Below are 14,920 nucleotides of genomic sequence, written 5' to 3'. Positions count from 1 at the left end.
TCATTTTGGTTTCTGTTGTCTCATTTTACATGGCTTGCGATTAATATTTTATTCACTTGATGGAATGTAGGTTATTAGGGATATGGTACATAATGATAGGAGATATGAGGTTGCCATGCAAGAGCTTAAATTTTAAAAAGAGCTATTTGACATCCAGAAGTCAGCATTTTCATTTCTGTCCATTAGTGAAACAATTATGGTTTCACAATGGAACCTGAAACAGGTTCCTTGTCTTCAGTTCCTTGAGTTGCTGTGTGAGCCACTGGAGGGCACTGGTGGGTAAGTGACCAATTCCCCCTGCTGAACAGTTACCTTGCTTCCCATTTATTCTGAATTTCCTTCGGTTCCTGTATGACTGCAGCTGTCTTACACTGTTCCTTGTGTTTGGAGATGGTTATAGTTCAGCACCAGGTGCATGTGTTGTAGATCCACTGAAAGTGAGACAAAGAGCTTCCTATAAAACACCCAACATCTATTGCCCCTGCTGAAGGCTCTGTCTTGCCTGTCGTCTAAAACCGTCCCAGACCAGGGCAACAGCCACTATCTCAGCTCTTGGACAATATGTTCTGTGAGATCTTTCAGCGTCGCTTGGGTTCCCTTAATGTGTGCCCAGCAATGCTTGTTTCTGTTGCTTCTTGAATTTGCAAGAGCCTGGAAAATTACGAGAGCACATTGTGCTCTGTTTTGTCAGCCTTCACACCAGCTAAAGGGGTGGGAGGTGATGCAAGTGTTTAACCAGGGAAGGGAAGGTCTACTACTTAGGTGTGGGGCAGCATACTGCAAAAGAAGTATGGTATTTTTGGTGAACAGAATAATGCACTGTCTACCTGAAAGCCTCAAAGCATTTCATAAAATGAGAGCAATGTTGTAATTCCTCATTTGCAAATCGGGATACTGAGACAGGTATAGGTGGTTGCCCAGCAAACCTGTGGCTGGATGCATTTTACTCCTAATTTTAAGCCAGAGTTTCAACCATAAGGTCATTTCTCATTGTACTTTTTTGCTCAAAATTGTATTTATTTTAAGGGTGCATGAAATCAACTAGTAGAAATAATATGTAGGTATTTAAAACATACCATCCAAAGGGCTTTTAATTCTAGTGAGTGAGTCAACAGGAAAGGAAAAACCATCACAAGAGAATTAGAATGGATACACTTCTTTCAGATGGGCATTATCTTCTGAAGGGGTGGTGCTTTCTCACCAAATCCGTGCTTACAGGCTGGGTGTCTTTGATCGTCCAACTGCAAATAACACCCAGGCTGGCCCTGAGATACAGGAACCATCGCAGACAAGAAGCCAGTTTCCAATGGCCTGTGCTGATGCTTCTTCATAACATTCCCACCCTGGACTTCATTGTGAGGGGGGGAGTCATATGAATGAAGTACACAGGTATCACAGGGACTGGTTAATGCTGAAATAAGATGTTTTCCCAGAACACAGAGCACTTCATATTATTAGAAAGAGTAAAACTATTTCTCTTCTGCCTGTTTCCTGGCCCCACGGAATTTTCTCCTGTGATTTGCTATGAGCTGATAGAAATCTGAGCACTAAAAGGTAACACTTCTATTTTGAATAATGGATGAGACGAGTATCAGCCTTCAATCCCAGCATGTGCAAAGGAGAGGTGTTTGGCATTCAGATTAAATGAAACCTCCTTCTCTTATCAGTCTGTTCTAACTTGATTTCAGATTCCTGCCAATATGCTTTGGGTAGGGACTTTCAGATACTCTCGATCTATCAGTCTAGTCCTGCTCTTACTGAAAGCAGTTGCAGGACTGGATTCTAAGAGGAGAACGGAAGGGTGATGCCCAGCAGAACGGCATCTCTGTCGGAGTTCCCCATGCATAAATCTAATTAACCTATTTGTTATATTTACCTATTACCTACAGTATCTGTTTTAAAGAGATGATGTGAGGAGTAATTGTAGGGAGCACTGGGAACCATATGTTATTTCAGTAAGTTGCTAGAAACAGCATGAATTACTGCTTTTAAATGTATGTCCTTCTTGTAACTCATGCTGAAGGAATTAGTGGATAATAAAGCACAGCTCTGACCTGTGAGCGGTCTTGATTGTTTAGGTGGGGGTAACTGGCAAGGTCTGCTCAGTATAATCCATATTGCACTCTGTGATGTTAGCGCTGCTTGTTGTGGCTACACTGTGCATTTTGTTTTCTTAGCTGGATGGGAGTCCATGACTGGCTTTCACCCTACAGCTTTTCTTCATATCTATTCCAGCTTCCCCCTCATCTTTATGGAGCTGCCCCTGTATGTGCTATTTTGGAGTGGACCTTAAGAAGGGTTCTTCATATCTAAAAGTGGCTGTGTGTACATCCACACACATATGTTCATCTATACAGGTAATCCCCTACCTATCTTTTATTGAACATCTACATGCACAAGGAAGCCTTGCAAGGGGCTGGGAATTTTGCACAGGTTTTTAGCAAGGCCACCAGGAGGACAGATGTTCAGCTGCCTTTGCACCAGCTGTGTCCATCCATTCATTTAAAGCTGCTTGGTTGTGAAGTTAGTGCTTAGATCTCCCCCAGACCATCCTACAGTCTCTGGGATGGCAGTAAGTCAGCTTGGGTTAATTGAAAACATTGCTACTGTTCTAGGGGAACAGTATCACATCTATGCTACCAGTCGTTAAGCTCTGAAATGCTGTGTTTGTAAAAAATAGAGCATATTCCATGTTTAGGTAAAAATAATAATGACATTAATTGAACTAGTTTGCCCTTTCTTTCTACAAATCCAGGTTCATTATAAAACCCATTTTAAAAATTGCAAACTACCGCATCACATTCTTGTCACAGAAACATACTTCAGCTCTCAGTGTGACAGATTCTTTATGAATAATTTGTTTTGAGGACTTAGTGAATATCTTTCAGTTTGATGATTATTGAGCACAGGCATGTGGTGGGCTCAGAAAGTAACAGCCTTGGGGATTTTTAGTTCGCTTTTTTGTTTTTTGAAGGCTGGAGGGAACTGGAAAGCAAGCCAAATCTGTTAGCAAGCACTGGCTGGGTTCCTGATCTATGTAAATAGTAATACAGAAACATTTATGAAGCATTAGCTAGTATTTAAAATGCAAACTTCAAACACAAAATACTTCCACCACAGCTTCTCAGTAACTGTAAGCCATTTTTTTTAACATGTTATTCTTTTTGTGGTACCTGATCCCCATATTGTTGCATCAAGGATAAACCAAAATGTATACATGATTTTGAAGGCTCAAAATACTCACTTGAAAGCATTTTAGCAAAGTGAGCTCAAAGCAAGCGGCTCTGTATTGTGATAGCTGAGCAGAGACAGCCCTGCTGTGCCTGTGTTTTGGATTAAAGCCCAATTTTTGTACAAGTGTTTTTAGTGGTGTATTTAAACCCAGTTTAGGGATTTTTCTAATTTCCACTTACTGTGCAGAGTTGCATTTGAGTGTGACAGAGATGCTTCGGTTTTGGTTGGTTTTTTTTAATGTAGACTTCATCAGCATAATTTTCTCCAACCTTCAAGTTAGGTGGTAATTGCAATAGCACTTAGTCATGCCAGTCTTCCTTTGTCTGTGTTTAGTCTTACCCTCTGGTTTTCTTCATCTGGATTTTTTTCAGGCTGTAGGCTATTACAGAGAAGAAATACCTTTCATTACTTCCAGAGCTTTAGCCAGCATGGCAAAAACAGGTCAGCAATATTGCCATCTGCATTTAGCCTTGTCTTGTATTTGTTGCCCAGTAGAGAGGTTAAGTGTGGAATAAGGTCTTACAAACATTCATACTGTTGGGTTTAATCCTTCTGCCACTTAGATCTTTCTTCATATATTCACTGTTTCAAAACAGCAGAAGCTCGGGGTTTTTTTCTTAGTGGTATTCCCTGGTGCAGTTGCTCAGGTTGCTTTAAGTCTAGAATATGTAATCACACCAAAATCTTGGTAGCTAGCAATGATCTTCACCCAGCCAGAGAGCTTAAACTTTGTAACAAAAGCTGCTTAAGTTGAGTCTAATGTATTCCTACTCTAAAGCCATAGTATCCTACGTGTATGTTTAGCATACCTAGTTACCATACTAATTTAAATAATTCTTTCTTTTTTTCCTCAGAAATTTTGTCCCCAATTTATCCATGACTATACATTATTCACAGATATATTCTAAAACTTGTAATTCAGCTGCTTGTAACCATTTGGCAGAGGAATGTGCAGTTACCCAGTATGACAATTTCTAGGTGTGCCTTTTCTTCCAAAATACAATGCGGTTGCCTTGACAGTTCTGGGCACTGTAGAGCAGCAGAGGTGTTTCCCAGCAGACACAATTAGCTTTCTGAAAGTGATCAGATTAGAAATGACAGAAGAGAATGGAATGGGCTTGGACAGGTAAATTGTTTTAAGTGTAGCTTGTGTACACTGGGTGTGGAGAAGAGAGGGAACAGAACTAAAAACACTGCACTTACTGGGGAGTGAGACCAAGTCAGTTTTAACCAGTGCAAGAGGTGGTAATGCAAGAACATGCACTAAAATACAGGAGGAGTGAAGACAAAGCTGTTGAGAGTTGATTCGAGCCCCTTTTTGCCCATCATTCTGTACCAGGCACGGCTTCACAGTAACAGCTTAGTGCAGCAATGTTCTCTTCAAAACTAAAACCTGGGAAATGTCTCCTCAGAGAACTTAGCAGTTGCTCAAGTGGAAGAGAGATTTCACAAGCACACTTGGTATTATCAAAATGCACTGAGATATAACAATTGCTGTTGATATTCCCCCTCCCTTCCATGTATCGCTCTCGAGGCAACAGATGGAAAACTCTTGAGATGAGAAGAATATGCTGTTCATGCACTCTAGACAGCTTATACAGAGGAAATATGCACTTTACTCACTTTGCAGTGGGATCATGAAAGTTCAGAAAAATGCACTGATAGTCATGAGAAAGGCTAGCAAGAGAAATAACTGCAACCTCCTTGGGGTAAAGACCCCCATTCTTTCTTGCACATGCTGCATTAAACAAGTGAGAAATAATCAGAGGTGTTGGCGACCCCACCATCAGTTTGTGATTTTTCTCAGAGCTAAACTAAGCAGGATTAGGTCTGACTAAGCAGTCAGAGATAAGCCCTCAAAGGAAAGCTCCTCAAAATGTTCTTCCTGAAATTCTGAGGGAATTTTCTTCCTTTTCTCGTGCAACTGCAGATTCAGAGCTGGAAGTGGGAGCCCTAGTAATAGCCAGGTACCCGTAACCCTGGCTGTTAAGGTTTTTATGTGATCCTAACAACCTAATAATTATAATGCTACCAGCAGCTGTGGCCTGGTGTTAACAGAGGTTGAGGCTAAATGATAGAAATTGAGCAAGAACACTCCAGGGACACTCCTGACTCCTGATGCATTTTTATCAAGCTAAAATAGGTCCTGACCCACAAGTGGACTGGAAATCTTGCTGGTTCCTTCCACCTGAGAACTCGTGTGTTGTATACAAGCCCTCCCCTAGCACAAAGCCAGCATCACTCATTTTCTCATTGCTACTGTAATCAATCCTTAAAGTGAAGAGCAAGGGACTTGATTACATGATTTGTGAATTATTGCATCTTGGGGTTGTGGGGGCACAAAAAGCACTTCTGTGAACTGATCGCATTTAGATAGAACCCATCATGTCAGCATGTGGGCTGGGTCAGGGGAGCATCCAAGGAGTGGTATTGGGAGGTTTGAACATCTCTGCCCTACTAATGTTGGGACAGTAATCAGGCCCAGACTGGATGGGCAGATGGACTTTAAGAAACAGAGTGGAAAGGCCTGGTATGGGAAAATTTGAGAAGCACAGCTGCAGGTACCTTGTTTTACTTACTGAGTTGTACTAGACTGATTTAAAACTCATTATGTTACAACGACTGGGAACTCTGCACCAGGCAATCAGGCCTCAGATGAGTCCCTCTTGAATGCATCACTAAAAATGACAATGTGGTTTATTGTCACAGAAGTTATAGAGTAAATAAGCAGGGAACTGAAACTATTCAAGGCAGCCTGCTTGAGTCAGGATGAAAGCATTTCATCTGCGCTGTTACAAGGAAGTTCCTGGGATTGCTGACTCTGCTGAACACGTCCTAAGGAATCGGTGACTTCATTCCCCAGGACTGCTTGTTGTCTACCTGCCTCCATGTGTTACATTCATGTTTTAAAAAAGGAAATGCATGCATGTGCACAGACTACACTTGAACAGGGAAAATGCTTAATTTTCAGTCTGCTCTGAGTTCTGAAGTATTAGTGTTAACATAAAATTTATCTCTATTCAGTGCAGTTTTCTTGGGCTTACCTAGTCACAAGTGTTTGTGTAGCTAGATAGAGTTTTGGAAAGATTATTCTGCTTTCAGAAGCATTATCTGGCTTGAGATGATTAATAAAATATATTGAAATGTAGTAGTCAGATCTCAAGAAATAGCTGATCTTCATGTGAACTTTAATACAGATTTGGAGTGTTTGGGGTTGGTGGTGGTTTGGGTTGGCAAACTTTTTATTTTCTGTACTGCCTTTGAGTGAACACAGCCGAGTGCATCTGCTTCAGTCCAGTATTGTTGACTGATTATAATGCATTGGTGGCTTTTTTTAGCACTACTTATGTCAGGGGATGCACTACCACACACACACAGGGTAAAGGTAGCTTCTCTGTGTAGTGTTAATGGAGATACTACACCTCTCGCTGTCACTCATCTTACGGCTGATACTTGCTAAAAGTTATTTTCAATCCCATTAATGAAATACTGTGAAATAATGGTTTCTTTTTCAAGGCAGAGATACATACAGACCAAGGATGTGGGGGTTGTAGTCCTTCAAGTCTTGCCTCTTCTTTACTTCCCCAAATTTGGAGGTGAACTTGAACTGTATCACTCATACTCAGATGAGGTAGGCTGTGGCTCCGCTGTCCCTCCATTCCCCTCTCCTACAGAGGCAGTTGTCGCGCATCCTCGCAGCTTCCATTCTGCGCTCTTGCAAGAAGACACAACTGGATATTTGTCTTTGCACTACAGGTGCCTTCACCAGCATCTTTTTTTCTCCCCTTTTCTGTATGTGTTTTTTTCTTCCTGCTGGATGCCTTACATGCAGTTGCTTTGCAGATAGGAGTACTTTTGCAGGCTGGAGGATTTCACCTACAACTCATCTTCTGATTAGATAGATACCCTGAAATACCCCTTAAAATATCCCATTGTTGTTCATTGCTATGTATGAAGATAATTTATCAAATCCTGCATTTTAGCACTGATGAACTTAAGTAATCCCCTTACTCATATTTCTCTTACTTGTGGATTACATGAGGAATTCCTTCACTAGTGAATTCAGACAGTCCTTAAAAGTAGGCTTCTAGCACAAAAGGAGTGCTTGTATGCAAGAAACAATCTCAGATTTCATCAAAGTAACAACTGGTTTGAATACATCTTTGCTAACTTTGATGTTTTTCCTTGTACTGCCTGCTTGAACAGTGAATAGCAAAAATGTGACCTCCCTGATTAGTACTTCACTGAAATAGTAATCATAATGTCACTTAAAAAGAGAGCACAGCAGTTTGATGCGTGACCTTCATTTGCACGCACTGATAGAGTTTGTTTCCTAAGCCTTTGATTGAATCCTTGTGAGGAAGGCAAGTGAGTTATTTGATTGGCATATTCAGAGAACCACACATAAGATCATATATTTGATATATTTAGTGATTACTTTTATATATATATATATAATTTTCTGGGTCTAGGAGACATTCCTTTAATTGTATGGGTATGTCTGTGTGTATGGGTATGTATGTATGTCTGTGTACATACATACACACACACATATATATATATAAAAAAAACAGTTTTCTGATGTGCTGAGGAGATAAAGGTTAAGTTATTGTCCTACCTGTCCTCATCTTCCTTCATAGTCTTTTAACCTATTGGACAATTCTAGCTGAACATAACAAATTGGAAGAGCACCAAAAGATGTTGAGTTCTTATAAATGCCAAGAAAACATGCTGAGGATACCCTCTTAGTAGAAAAAAAGGTACATGGAGTAGATGATTGACCTAATAAAGACTCTGACTGCAGCAAGCATTTCCAATGGAGCCTGAACATTCTTGAATATTAAGGTGAGCCAACCTCAAAGTTCATAGGAAATGAAGCTTCTTAATTGTGGGGCTTATGGGGACGTCTTATAATAAATCTCATGTCAGAATTGTCTCATAGTTAGCATTAAGCCAGACATTCACAAATATATGATGGACTTAATTAACCTCGATATTAGTAATTAGAGCCGCATCCTCTGCATACTCCAAATCTAATACTGCAGTCCACAGGGCTGTGCCAATTCACATAATTTAAATACCTAGGTAATTAGGTTGACCTCAACAGAAAGGCTGTATTTTAGCTGCACTATGAGCATTTAGTAAAATCCTTCTTGGTATGTTTTTCTCATGGTTCAAAGAACTTAGATAGCCTAACTCCTATCAGCTCTTCTCCCAATCTCCTAAAATCCCCAAATGAAAACCTTTTCTTCTGAAATTCTCTTTTCCCTCACTGATCTAGCAAAAAAGCATTATCCATGCTCAGTAGCTAGTTAGTAGGGTGATAAATTACTTGACAGGATAAGCTTTCTCAAGACATGTCATAAATGGGATAAGCTTTTGTTCTGAGGAAATCCCAGTCCCTCCAAAATTCAGCCTATATCCATTCCCTGGCAGCTCTATAGTCTGATACCATGCACCGTTCTCACACAGCCCAAAGCCTGCAATTTTCAAAGCAAACTAAATGAATGGAGAAATTTAACAAAATTTGGTTTTCTGATTCCTTTAAAAATCCCAGCAGGTTTTGCTAGACTGGCAACAGAAAACACACTCTGTTCCCCATAAATACATGCAGCCATAATAGAAAAATCATTCTCTCTTCTATTTATCTCCTATTTCTCCATTTCTCTTGCAATATTGTTTTCAGGAACCTAGAACGAAGAATGGACTAAGTGCCTTGCATCACTGCATCTGTTTTTTCATGCACTGACACAAGACTTACCAGGTATCAGCAGCTTTGCATGCTGGTTTTGTGCATATTTGTAACACTAATGCTATGAAAGCATCCAATAATTATTTATAGTCATGAGCATTGTTCTGTGTATTCTAAAACACTGGTGCCTGCTTTGAGTTGAACTTGACTTTGTTTTGTGCTGGGGAGATTTGGTTGGTTGGTTTGGTTTGGTTTCAGGGCTAAGACTGTTCTATGAATACAAATAATAAGGTCATTTTGTTCTTTGTGTTCATAGAAGTCTGTTGGCACTGGTCTTCTTGCAAAGATAAATTGCTGATTTGAAAATACCAGTACCAGATTGCTCAGTCACTTGGAGATTTCAGACCATTGGGTGGTCTAATGTGTTCCTCTGTTAAAATTTTGCTTTCCATCTGTTGATGGTTTGAATGTCAAATGTCTTTATCCCATAGTACCAGAACGGCTGTGCAAACCAGTGTGAAGAGCAGTAAAACATGTGCCTGCAGTTCTCTGCCTTCTCCTTCCACTGCTGTGTTCTCCAAGACTTAGGTCAGTGCCCCGCTGAGCTCCCAGTTCTCCTCTCCAGCACTTCAGTGCCCTATGACAGAGCATGTGCACTCTGGTGCCTCTCCCCAGCCAGCTGCTGCCTTTCTCCGCAGATCCTGTAGTCAGCCCACTGGCCTTCTTGTTTTCTCTAGATGACGATTTTCCACCTTTAAATCTCACAGCCCACCTGCATAAAACTGATTCTCCCAGTGCACTTTTGATTACCCAACTATTGCCCAGGCACAGCCCAGCCAGCAAGGTTCCTGAGATCCTTTATTCTGCTACTGCTTCAGCACAGGGAGGTGATGTGTGGGGCATTGGAACTGCATGTGTATTGTACAGCTGGGTGACTAGAGCATTAACAAGACTGTAGCTTTATGGAATTCACTGGAATTCATTTCTGTGGTTTCTCAAATCACTCAGGTCATCTCTTGTCATGTTCTGTATAATATAGACAAAAAAAACTTTGTCAACGTGAACTTAGTAAAGAGTGTATTTTAAATAAATCAATAGCTTTGAATTATAGATTTAAAATGATGGAGAGTCTACTGCTTTACTTAATAGATTATTCAAGTAGCTAATTATGCTGTATTAAAAAGATAAGTTAAAAAAACCCAAACAAACATGCTTTATTTTCAGTCTGAATTTGTCTAACTTCAGCTTCCAGCCGTGGTATCTGGTTAGGTTTTTGCCTGCCAGCTACTGGGTATCTTCTCTCTGTGTATATACACGCACAGCAAGCTCAAGTCACCTCCTAATAATTCTGCATAATATAAGGCACACTTTAGGTCTCAGGCATGTTTCAGGGTGTTGTACCAACCACAGCAGAGCAAGGTAGCTGTCTGTTAATAAAGCTGATGGCAGAAGTTATGAGGTGGCTGTAAACTCTCTCCCTAAACATGGATGATGCTGTGATGAAACCAGGGTGGAATTGTTCAGTCTTTCATTAATTATCTAAAACCAAATATGGCACTGATAATTGTGGAAGGTGATCTTTTCCTCCAGCTGTTTTGCACTGGGCTTGGGTGCTGTATAAACATTGCCTGCTATGATTTACATGAACACTTAGGCAAGCACCATCCTTAATGAGTAGAAAACATACACATCTTCAGTGGAAACATAGATATTCTCAAGTACTGTAATCACTAGCATGTGTTGGTACTGTAGTAATATTTAAAGGTCTGCGGAGGACTGGTGACCCCAACTTACGAATATGCCTCAGGGAAGCGTATCTGGATGTGCTCAGGGGCAGAATAAGCTCCTTCCTCACATAAACACCGGACACTCTTGAGTATTCAGGTGACTCGTGATTTGCACATGCGAGAAGGCACGGCCACCAGCTGTGCTCGGAGCTGTGCTTGCAGGCTCACTGTAGAGAAAGACAACTGAGGGCAGCTGAGGAGCAGCCTGTGAAACACAATACGGGCATCTGTAATGCAGGTGCGTTACAGATTTGAGGTCCCTGACCCCGACGTATGAAAACCACAACTCCCCTTCTGAGATTTGTGCATAGACTTCACACTTCTCACTACGAACTCTTCTTGTAATTTGAGTAGATGTGTTCTCTGCCCTGAAGTTAAGCACATGCATACAGCTTGCAGGGAGGGTGTTCTAAGTACAGATCGGCGCTGGAAGAAGTAAGCAATTTTTCCTCAGCACAGTATCTAAGACACGGTTGTGTTTCAAAGCTGGGAGGGATTTTTAGATTCCCAGAGCAGATAAAACAGCTGGTGAAAGGCTAATGCACAGAAAATACATGGCTTATGTAATTTGTGATTTCTTTTCTTAGCACAGTCTCTATCACCAAACAGGTTACTTAGTGTCATAATGGGTTTCAAAACTGGAAAAAAATAAATTAAAAAAAATCTAAAAGTCAGTATATTACTGTTCACAGCACGAAATTAGTTCTCTGTATGGCAGCGCGTATGTTCTAGGACAGCTTTTTGGCAGGTAAAATGTCTGTGCGTCTACAGTCAGACCTTTGTCCATATAACTCAAGTAAACTTCACATAAAGAAAGAAATATTTGCAAGAAAAGGTGTACAGAACATAAATCAGCTAAATTTTGCATTTTCCAGCATTAGGGTAGTAACTTATGTATCTGATGATCAAATCCCATGCACTGTCGCTGCTCGGACTGTAGTTTCAATTGGTGTTGATTTTATGTTCATTAATTTTGGGGTGCTCAAGCTGCAAAACCAAACAAGCCTCATGTTCAGTAACCCCATGCACAAACACACACAGATCCTCTACAGATTTGCAGAACAGCCATTTTGACAACATGGGCATCTCATCTATTCACTCTGTTGCAGCAACATTAGAAGATCCAGGTATCTCAATCATGAAAGCCATCTTTACTTTGCAAAATACCAGTTCATACACAGAGTCATTTACCTTGATTGATCATCAGGCATGCCTATAGCACATGTCACTACCAAAGTACAAATCAAGTATTTCTGGTTTGGGTTAGTATAAATCAACTTTTCTGTATGGTCGTAAGCCACCATAGAGTAATATATGTTATTAATTATTTACTTAAATATGTTTGTAGCTCAAAGCCTACATTTTGTTGATTCAAAAAAGCCATTAAGAATTATTTCAGACATTTACTGATGTAATGCTAACTAAAAATATCTCATCCTCAGATTAGCGCAGTGGGATGTCAATGGTGAGAACATCTGTCCTGGACATCTGACAGGAATCCACGTTCCTTATCCATGACCTGGGTTCCGCAGAAAGTACAATTCCTTGCTTGCCCTCTTCAGAATAAGTTCCCTTAGCTTTCTTAGATCACTCCTAGGTGATTTAAAAGCAGTAAGCTTTTGTTGTTGACTGAAATCTGCTGATGACCTCTCCTTTTGTTTACTTGTTTTACTTACCTAAAAAAAAAAGTCTTGAATAACCTTGGCATTTGAAAATTCTACGATTTGGGAGGGGAGAAGGGACAATGATCTCAAAAATGTGGATACCTCAGGATCTGAGAACCAAACCAGCTTAAATGGCAGAATCTGTTCATTAGATATTGAGACATTCAGGAATAAGCCCTTTACTCAGGAACCTGATAATACTTGCATTGGCTATTTTGCTTTTACCAAAACATTTACATTGAAAGGCTTCACCAAATTAAATATTTTTTTCTAATCAGAGTTTACTTCATTATAGTAGTTGACAAACAGAGGTTACAATCTTGACTGGTGGTTAAAAGCCTCACCAACCCTTCCCTTGAAAGGTTAATTTAACATACAGAAAATAGGCCACCTTCTACTCTCTTGGTAGTTCTGTAATAAAAGGTTGATTGTTCAAGCAGCAGCATTCAATTATTTTGCTTCTGATGCTATCTACATGTAAAAAAATCCAGCTAAGTTCAGATGGTCCCTGCAGGCCTTCCAGTTCTAGCTTTCAGTGCAAGGATGCAAAACAAAACATTAGAGCCTCACAGTTAACATTCAAAATGGAAAGTATTATGTTGTCAAGTTAAAGAATGAAATTTGCTTCCTGGAATATCAATGACATAGAAAAGCTTCTGGAGTGTTTGTCCTTTTTAAGTGAAACTCATTCTTCGAATATGTTTGCCAGAGAAAAATGTGCTAAGGAAGTCAGAGTGGCAGCCAGTGTTTAGAGAAGTTGCCCAGAAATGTAGCCATCCAGTTCTTGTTGAATTAGCCACGATACTAGAGCTCTACATCAGACATTGAAAACTTATGCTATAATAATAGATTTAATACAGTTGAAACAGAAAACAAATGTTTCCCTATCTATGTTTTTGTTTTACTTTTTTTTTTTTCCCCACAGGACCTGGGATGATCAAATGATAGATGTGCAGAGCAAAAGCAGTGAAATTTATTGCTCTGATTGTGATGGTTGGAAGAGAAACAACACTGACCTCCAGAAGTTTAGGGAGCAAAATAATAGAGAGTTTTGCATTATGCATCAAAACTGAGACCGCTGAAAAACATCCGGGAAACACAGTGAGAATATACATTCAGTGTAAAATAAATCAGCTTTCAAAGGGAAAGTAATTTGAACAACTCAAACCATTTTGAAATTTGTGTTAATTTTGCTATTGGCCTGAATTTTAGCCCCACATGTACTCACTTTTACTCACTAATCTTATAGGTGCAAAACTGAAAAGGCAAGAGTCTTTCAGAGGAGAAAATCAATGCTGTTACAAAGGGTCCTCACGAACAGCAACAGGGGCATCTCAAAGCGGCTCTGGCACTGGAAGGAAGGTTGGCAGTGCTGAACGATCAGATAAAGCACGTTTTATTTGCAAGCCAGTTGAAGCAGGTCTCTAAACAGACCAGTGCACGGATGTGTTCTGTTCCTTTAAAATCTGTGTTCTGTTCCTTTCTCTTATTTAAGAGAAAGGGATAAAATAGGAATGCAACCAATACAGAAATGCTGGTAACTCCACAAAAATGGTGGTTTTGTCAAAAAGTATAGAATTCCTTGTTCATGATTGAGATGTGTTAAATGGTGTGTGTGATTTGCTAATGATACATTTTTCTCACAAAGAAGTTATATGATTGGTATATCATACCATGCTGAGTGGCTGGCATCATATTCTTATGACCTGCAGTTCATGTTTGCAAAACTCTACCACATTTCTTCCGCCATCTTAAATAAAGTCACTAGTGCCTAAGAGTACACAGGGGCTCCACAGAGCCCAAGCCAAGGCAGACATTCCAAGAAGCCCATGGAGCCTGTGCTGTGACACGATTACACTGCGAGCAGAGGTACAATCATGCATGAGAACCGGTTCCTTTGGGTAATTCAAGTTTCCTGTATTTCTGGGAGAAACTCTGCCATCCTCCTCCTCTCTCCCCAGCTGATTCAATCCCTGCTGAAAGGTAATACTGCAAAATCCATCCTTTGTTAGCCAGTAGGAGAGCAGCAGTAAACAATTTGAGGACAATAGGCACCAGACATATGGAAAACACTTCATTTCTACTGAGCTGGCACATGCAAATGCTTTGCTAATGTGAATTCCTGAACACTGAAAAAAACTATAACCTGCTTCTTTGTTGTTGAAACACCATACTTTTTGTGGAACGGAAGATTACTTTAGAAGCTCTTAAATGACCTGGAAATTATTTTTTTTTTAAAGGCAACACTTAAGACTAGGCTGGAAAAGCACTACAAAATACAGCTTAGGGAACAGCTCAACACTGTCAGGTAGTAGGCCAATAATGACCTCATACTTTCCATTTCCAGTGACTTCCACAGCTTTTAAAAAGTCTTTCGCACCAGGGAGCCTCTTGGTTGTTTAGAAGATTCCAGCTAAATCCCCATTTTCAGCTCAGAGAGGTCTGTGCTATCTCCCAGCCTCCTGTTCGCTGCCTGCGGCACTTCGCAGTGGTGCCTCTCCCAACAGTGTGCGGCCGATGAGCGACGGTAGCCAGCTGGGACC

The 14,920-nt window shown here is 40.3% G+C and overlaps 1 long non-coding RNA gene across 1 annotated transcript; it reads left to right on the top strand.

Annotated features, from left to right (window-relative positions):
• The first annotated feature begins 8,004 nt into the window (after positions 1–8,004).
• Positions 8,005–10,041, top strand: LOC141953280 (uncharacterized). The gene is made up of 2 exons (XR_012631896.1): positions 8,005–8,998; positions 9,418–10,041. It is a non-coding gene; the product is annotated as an uncharacterized LOC141953280 (long non-coding RNA).
• The last annotated feature ends 4,879 nt before the right edge of the window (positions 10,042–14,920 follow it).

The sequence above is a fragment of the Strix uralensis genome, chromosome 1 (genome assembly GCF_047716275.1).
Source record: "Strix uralensis isolate ZFMK-TIS-50842 chromosome 1, bStrUra1, whole genome shotgun sequence".
Taxonomy (NCBI): Eukaryota; Metazoa; Chordata; class Aves; order Strigiformes; family Strigidae; genus Strix; species Strix uralensis.
The sequence above is the reverse complement of the archived record's forward strand: the minus strand, read 5'-3'. Positions and strand labels throughout refer to the sequence as shown.